Genomic DNA, 8,661 nt, shown 5'->3' on the forward strand with positions numbered 1-8,661 from the left:
CTTGCAGTAGTTCTGGATGAGCTGGCATTAGGGAGATACAAGGTTTTCACTTGACTCTGACAGTGTGCGGTTGTGATAGACTGGGACGGAGACACCAGGCGACGACTGTGCTCGGGCTAAATAGATGTCTGTGTTGATTCAGACCACTTTAGTCTTCATTTTATCATGGAGGTTTTTTTTTCTGCAGTCTTTGCCTCGGACAGACGACTTCTCACGGCCGTTTTCGTTTTTATTCTGAAGGCTGAAGACCGCGCTCTGCTGCCACACTGGAGACTGGAATAACCAGCTCTCTAAACGCGGGATTTCCCGATCCTGCAGGCACTCGCTTCACTGGGAGGAAATCCGGCAGCATGCGCTCCTTCTGCACCGGCACCGCTCCGCTCCGCGCTCCAAGGCCTCCAGTCAAAATGAAGGACGACCTTCAGATTTTTCCATCATTGTTAAAAAAAATTCAGTCAGTGATGGAAAATATTCGGTTAACGCAATCTCTGCCGCCCGCCGGCCGGAGCACACTTTCTCATTTTACGGCTAAACGGTACACTAAAATATGATTCTGAAAGCATCTGAGGAGAGAAATAGGCATTAAAGTAACAGAATATTGATTCATATTTGATCAGCGCTGCCTAGTTTGACCGTTTGATCGCAATTCACAAGCTTCACGAGCAGTGATTGACAGCTGCTGTAGAGACTCCTCAGCTCTGATTGGTTGTTTTTCTTCGGGCGTGGTGTAATCTTGCAAATTCCATTAGGAGCACTAAGAGGAGGCAGAGGAACCAGATTTTTTCACAGATTATCTGTCTCATGCACTACTGTCAGAATCAGGATTTAGTGACAGTTTGAGCAAATATGACAAAAAGTTTTTTTTTATTAAAGTTACCAACTGCAGCTTTAAAGTAGGGGTGCACCCGATACCGGATCGGATATTAGGCGGATTCTGACTCAAATAGCTGGATCGGGTATCGGTCACAATGAGGCCAATCTATGCAAGTCAGTTTTATGTTTATATACTATATACATTAAATACTGACATTTTAATTCCTGTTAAAGTTTTGACCAGTTTGTTGCTGCATTAAAACGGTTTACACCTGTATTGTAATTCCTGTTAATTTTTTTTTTTTAAAGTTATTTTTTTGGGGGCATTTTCCATTTTTATTGAGAGGACAGTGGATAGAGTCTTGGAAAGGGGGGAGAGAGAGAGTGGATGCGGAAAGGGCCACAGGCCGGATTCGAACCCGGGCCGCCGCGGTCAGGACCAAGCCTTGATACATGGACGCCTGCTCTACCAACTGAGCTAACCCAGGCGCCCTAATTCCTGTTAATTTTGAAGATTTTTTTACCAGGTTGCTGTTGTATGATTTATTATTTTAATAATAAATAACAATTCAGCAAATTTATATTTATGTATTTATTTGTTAGGAAAGTAATGTTTAAGTCAAGCCTGATGTTGCCTTACACATAAAAGAAAGATCCCAGTCACTTCCACACAGTGAGGCATACAGCTTGTTAAACACTGGTATCGGATCGGTAGTCGGTATTGGCCGATACCCAAAGGCCAGGTATCAGTATCGGGACTGAAAAAGTCTGTTTTGTGCATCCCTACTTCAAAGCTAAGGTGGGTGAACTCATCTGGGCTCGAGGGCAGCTGTAGATTGGACAGCTGTTAAGGTCACAGCATGTATGTTGGAGTTGGGTCACTAATACGTCTGGTTCTGTTCCAAGTGGTGTGGATATTCATTGGACTTTGCTACCTCTGCCGTACCGGAGGTGAGCCAGGGATCAGATTTAGTAAGAAGGTTTATTCCATCTTCTGGTTTCCTTCCTGTCCTCCCCCTGTAAATTATTGATTTGATCAGGTGTGTTAAATTAGTCACTTGGGATTATGTAGAACATGAATATTAATTGATGTGACCAAAGTCCCAGCTGCTGTTTTCCAATTTTCAAGCCTGCAGAGCCTCTCTTGATGCTAAGTAACACACTGAGCAGCATTCCTGTCTAGTGTTTGGATTCAGCATGAAATCCCACACACCACAACCAGTTTTGTTTTTGGTCTGCATTGTTGTTGCTATGGTAACCAACCCTCATACCATTCATAAAGTGAGTCTTTGCCCTTTGCATGCTCGATGACTTATCAGCAGCGACATGTCTAGATTTCATTAGGAGCCTGGGTTGCAGCCGCAGACGTGTGGCGGCATCATCAATCGGAGACCAGACGAGGCCAGACGCCCGGCGCTCTCCGGGGAAGAGAGGTTGTGCCAGACTGAGCCAATACTCACCTTCCCTCTTAATGGACATCAGCCGACTTAAATAAATTGAAAGCACTGAGGTAGTAACGTGGACACACGGGCTCCCATTGTTGGAGAATTACCTCAGGCATCCATGCAGCAAGGTTCAGTGTCCTAGGCTGCGGGAGTTCAAGATCCTGTATGTGATAGTCGCCGCAGCAGGAGGTAATTGGATTTTGTTCTCTTTTGTAGATTCACTCCCTCACATGTCCCCAGCTCTATATATTAATGTTCATTGAGTAGCAATCATGGGCCTACGTTAGAGGAGAATCAGGGATGTATTGTATTGTGGTGAATGCAGGCTCAGTGTTTGATGGAGCAGAACTGCAGACTTTGCTACGATCAAAATACCTGTCTATCTGTAGTTCTTTGATATTCATTGGACTAAGATTACATGAGATTGGATCTTTAGTGTTATAAAGAAAGGATTAAGGATGTACAGTATGTCTCTTCCTTTAGCTGTATCTGGAGGATGGGAATCACATGGGATGTAACCTTTTCAGAACCTGTTGGAAACCTCCACCAACACTGAACAAACCATTAGAAGTTGGGAGTTGGAGTTTTTTTGAGACAAATTGGTTTATAATGTGTATCTGTGAAGCAACAACATCCAAAGTTGTTCGGTTTGACCATCACAGTTCAGAATGGATTGTTCAAATGATAATTTGTCAGAAAGTTGTGAGGAGTATCAGCTTCATGATTTAATAGCACTAAATAATCTACAACTGCAAAATCCACATGAAATAAGACTATTCTTGTTTTCCATAATATCCCCACTAGTGGCAGCTCAACAAGCCCACGGCTCGGTTTGTGTTGCGGTTTTTGGGTCACGGTTTCGGTTCGGTTTGTTTTACACATTAGAGAGAAGAAAAACATAACCCAGCTCCAAAATATATAAAGAGATGATATTTCTATATGATATGAAGCTTAACACTGATTTTATACATGATATAAGGCAGGCTACTTAATGATCAAGTAGGCCTATTCAGATGTTCAAATAATTGCCTCTTCTATGTGTCTGGCACCTCATCAAATAATTAGCAGGCTTTTATTTAATAGTGGTGCAACAGTTCAGTTTGTACGTAACTGAGCATTTTTTTTTTTTTACGGTTCGGTTTTTCATCCCTAATCACCGCTTTAAAAAGTTCATTTGTTGTCTTCCATGTTTGATTTTCCAAGAAAAAGCAGGTGATTGCAGTACTTTATGGCGACGGACTATGAGGTCCCAGATAATGGACCTTCCCATCAGCACAACCATGGATACAGTGTAAAGGTTACTATAAAATCAAACCATTTATTATTGGGAATTCCATCACATTCAAATTCTAATCAGATGATCCTTTAGGGGACGGTAACCTCTACAACAGATCTCACCTCCACTACAGACACTACAGGCAAAAACATCATTTTTCATGCACTGGTCAATTTTGAGATTTAGAAAAGATCCAAAATAAACATTTAGGTGTTTCTTTTACTACTTTGTTTATTTGCATCTGTAGATTTCTCCTAAATTCACCAAATTTAGCATTAGATAATGCTTCATTTCCATATTTAAACATACAGTTTCAGAAAACTTTTAATACCAATAATAATTGTCTTAATGTAAGTAATCAACTGGGGATGTCTCATGGTGATATCTGTACTATTCACCTGTAGTGTCTTCAAAATGTATTGTATTTATTTTCTCAAAGTGAATTTTTTCTCAGACTCTGAGCCAGAAATCTCCACTACAGCAGCACGCACATCCACCAAACTTTCCACTCTCATTCCTATCTATATTCTGAAGGTTTTTACTCGGGGGTTTGTTCATATATCATTCATAGCCGGATTTATAGCACATTTCATTCATAAAAACATGGCGGTTTTGGTATTTTCTGATTTATGGATGATAAAAAGAGTTATCCAAAATTCCCTCAGTAAAAACCTTTGACTCAAATACAGTATGTCAACAAAATGAAACAAGAAGTGTGACTCTTTGAGGCAGGATCTTAGCTCCTTCCATTATAGTCAGGTAATTGTATAACCTCAAGAATCTAGTGTTGTAAATCGGACAAAAGAGGTTGCCATTCTTAGTTGCTAAAAAGTTGTATTTCACCTGACAATAGCGCCATATACTTCATTATATTCATCATTTCTGATTCATGCATTGCGTCTCCTCTGTATCACAGATTTGTGTGAGCCCACGTGAAATGATGTTGGAATGATTTAAATACCTGTGAACTCCAGGTCTAGACAGGCATGCTTAATTTATTGGAGCGCAGTCAAATAAAAGGAGCCGTGAGCTGATCTTTGATTAATAATGTCTGAACAGCATATTGGACAGTTGGCATATCCCTGCCTCCCATACTGCCTGGTTGCTTATTGAGCGTGCGCTAATGAAACACACTGAATTGTGTGTTATTGAGCTGCTGTTTGATTTATATCCTGACCTCACACCGACGTGTTGTGGATACAGTACAGATTTACAGCACTAATGTTGAACACTGGGCAGACAGTGTTGACATAACCTTAGTTACTGTATGTTTTAAAGCTACCTACATGTTTGGTGAGAAAGCAATGCTATTTATTATCCACAGTGTCGTAACACAAACCAGACTTTGTTCTCCTGAGAAAGAGCCTCAAACAGGCAATCAGGAGAACATTGACTGAAAAAATGTGCAAGACTTCAGTACGAAAGCCGTATGTTTTTAAAATCTCAACCTCTTCCTCTAGCGTCTGATAGACATGACGAAGGGCATTCACAAGGTGACTGAGAGCACTCTGTAATGGAATCCAATATTGATTTAACCCATTGAGGATGAAAGGGAAGTTGACACTAATTGCTCAATCAGAACCATTGGAAATTATGTATTTATTTTCTCTAGTCATTTCTGACTGCTCATTAAGAGGCGTTCGATACGGTTGGGTGGGGTTCTGTAGGATAATGAGGTGTTTACAGTGGATACGTGTGCTCTGCTGCAGTCATCCTCTAACAGCCTCATAATAAGGTATGAGACACAGATGACTGGGAAATCCTACATGGCTTTGTCTGTTTCCTTCACTAGATGGATTTAATCCTGAACCTCAGGATGCACTTCATACTCTGCAGGAGAGGCCTTGTTAGTTTACAGTTTCTTCACTGCCAGGCTTTAGTGACTTCCAGCCCTGGAACGGTCCAATAATGGGACATGATGGGACACTGGTTTGTCAATACTCCAACTGACAAAGAGTTTGTTTGTTTCTTTTTCATTGTTTATTGAAGCAGTAGACACATGCACGGCTCAAACACACAGAAAGACATAAAGTGATTGTTATTATGGTAGGAAATACAGTCAGCCACATGGTGAGTTCAAATCAGAATGTTAAAATGATCTGAAGACGGTAAGTTATCAAACTTAAGAATGGTATTACGTTTGTTTGAAGTACTGCATGCTAACACAGTCCTTTTCTATCATTGAATAGACTGACCATGATGAAAGTAGATTGAAGTTCTTGCCGGTACTACTAGCCCCCCCCCCCCCCCCCAGCTTCATGCATCCCTGAACACACCATTCAATGCCTGTATGGTACGCCTATAGAAAGAAATTAGAAACAATTGACTTCATGTCTAGCAAATGATTTACTTAAATGGTGAAAGTGCTGCAGAATCATTTGTAAATGTTCAAGTGTTTTGTAAATGTTCAATGTTTTCAAGTTTAGAGTGGTCGTACTTAAGGAGTCATTCACGTGAATCTCCCAATGTTAATGAAAGTGAAACAGCATTGCCACGTGCCAACAAATGGAGCTGTGATTAGGGATATTTGATACATCACACAGTTGTACCGGCAGGGATACATAGCCTACAGTTGTGCACAGATGCCGTTTCCATGTTTGCCACGCAGAGCGCCTGGCGTTCACTCACGGAGCGCTTGTCTGCATGAGGAGCGCAGTCAGACCTCGCGGATCCAAGCGAGTACGCAGGCGGAGTGTCTCTCCCTGTCTGAAAAGACCTTAATGCGTGTACAAACAAACAGACAAACTGAACCTGGTTGGTGGAGGAAACTAGCTGCATGTTGACCTGATGTGAGCAGATGTGTTTTCTTGTTGGAAATGTGATCGTGAATGACGGGTTGTATGTGGGTTTGGCAGGCAGCTGCTGTCCCCTCTTCCCGGTACTGTTTACCGGTACTGAGTATTTTAGTGGTACGGAGTACCGGACCGTACCGGCCTACTTTCACCCCTGCTCCTGACCAAGTGACACATTTTATGGTTATTCATATTAAATGCAATGCATTACAATAACAGTACAGAACAACTGATAAACTGTACAATTAACCCAAATAGTGAACGCAATAACTGCAGGAAGTTTGTGTAAATCAAGATGATTTAGATGAATTTTGAGCAGATTATTCTCTGTGAATATTGCATCAGAGTCTGTATAATGTATTTTATTCTTTTTTAAACAATCTTACAATCTTAGGCTGCTTTTTTTTTTTTTTTACAAATCCAGTCTTTCCTTCTCTCTGATGATTGGCCATCGTTCTATTAGCTCTTTGGTTGTTTTAACTGGGTACTTTTCTAATGCAGGACGAGGCTGTTTAGCAGAGAGGGAAGCCTCTGTGTATATACCTTCTTCATCATGCTCCTATCCTGTTTATATCTGAAATAATAATCCAAACTTTAAAACTATCAATTTCATTTAATTTTCTTCACAGAAATGAATACAATTCTGAGATATGGGCCAACTGTATGTATATATTAAAAAAAAGTTGTCTTACACCTCTGAAAAATCAAGAAGGCCTTGTGACCCCCCGCAAAGCTTTGGTGACCCCGACCCCTAGTTTGGGAACCAGTGTGCGAACACACACACCAGCACACAGCCATTCATCCATCCACTGTCAGTTGGCAGCAGGCTAAGCCTAGGCAGTAGCTCAGTCACCCTTTTCCCTTGCTACTTCCTCCCGCTCCTCCTGGGCGTTCTCATGGCAGGTTGGATGTGTAATCCCTCCAGCAGCAGATTCTTGTTGTGCCCTGGGGTGAACCCCCCCCGCCCCCTTCCCGCAACCCTCGTTGGACAAGCCTTGAATACCTCCACAGGGAGGCGTCAAGGAGGCATCCTGATCAGATGCTGAACCACGTTAACTGGCTTCGTCTACTACACAGTCGCAGTGTCTCTACTCTTATCTCCCTCTGGTTGTCTGAGCTCTTCACCGTGTTCCTGAGGCTGAGCCCAGACAACCTGCCAATGAAGCAGTGGCTTGTATCCACCATCTTTGACTTGTGGTACATGGAAAGACCTCCGTTTCTGGAAGTATGAGATCAGTAGTAGATCAGTTGAAGACTATTTTTGCTAGTTCTAAGAAATGCAGTTGTTTTAATTACCTGCTTTATCTTGATTTTTTCAATAACCTGCACGATATTTGACATGCTGCTGTACTGAGGCATGTTGTTTTACATTTTAGCTCCATCTTTCCATTTCTTTGGCTGAAAAATGACCTCAGACAAATTTGTTTTGTTCAAACAACGCCGGCTTTCTGAACCCACTGATAGGTGGTGTAGCAGGCCCCTTCTAACCCATATCTATTAGTCTGATAACCGCTGATAACACCCATTCAATCGTCTGATAACATTCGAAGCGGGTGCACCTATATTCATTGCAAACATTTAATGAAGAACATTTTAAAATTTGGCCTCTTCTTTTGTTTTTCATGATTTGATGACTTGAAACTCTACAGACTAGTTTCTGAATGGTTGATCCTTCTTTCTCAGATAATCTCTTCATGCTGAACCAGTTAAGGTGTTTTATGTGTCGAGTTCAGTTGTATACATTTATTAGTGCGCTCGTAAAGATAATCAAAGCAACAGAAAAATTTCATTTACAGTGTTTCCTCCAACAGTGGACATTTAACCAGACATATGGGTGAGGTCAGTGTGGCCGTACCCTCCCTGAGCTGCCAACCTGTTCATTGGGACTGCAACATCTGTGCTAATCAGCACTCAGAGTGCTGCAGTCAGTGCCCTCTTACATTATTCTCTTATACAAGCCAACAAACAGTGAAGGCCATTTTCCTGCCTGCACTACCTTTTCAACCAGTTGTCATTACTGCTGAACAGATTTGAATAATGACACATCTCTTTGCTCTCAGCGAGAACTGATGCTCGCTTCCGACCCCAAGTTGAGTCGTCGTGATCGCCGCCTCGAATCATCTCTGCAGTGTTACGTTGGCCTGTTGCCTGGATAAGGAGAGCGGCTAGAGGGGTGACAATTTGTCATTGACAGTGTTTGATTGATAGCGTGTGCCAGCCGCCCTGCAACGCTGGTATCTGAAACTAATTGGATGTAATATCAGAGAGATGGGACAGTGTGATGACAAATGAGCAGCCTTGTGAGATTATTTAGAACCTATTGTAGACATTATCC

This window comes from Sebastes fasciatus, chromosome 2, assembly GCF_043250625.1.
Source record: "Sebastes fasciatus isolate fSebFas1 chromosome 2, fSebFas1.pri, whole genome shotgun sequence".
NCBI classification, from domain to species: domain Eukaryota; kingdom Metazoa; phylum Chordata; class Actinopteri; order Perciformes; family Sebastidae; genus Sebastes; species Sebastes fasciatus.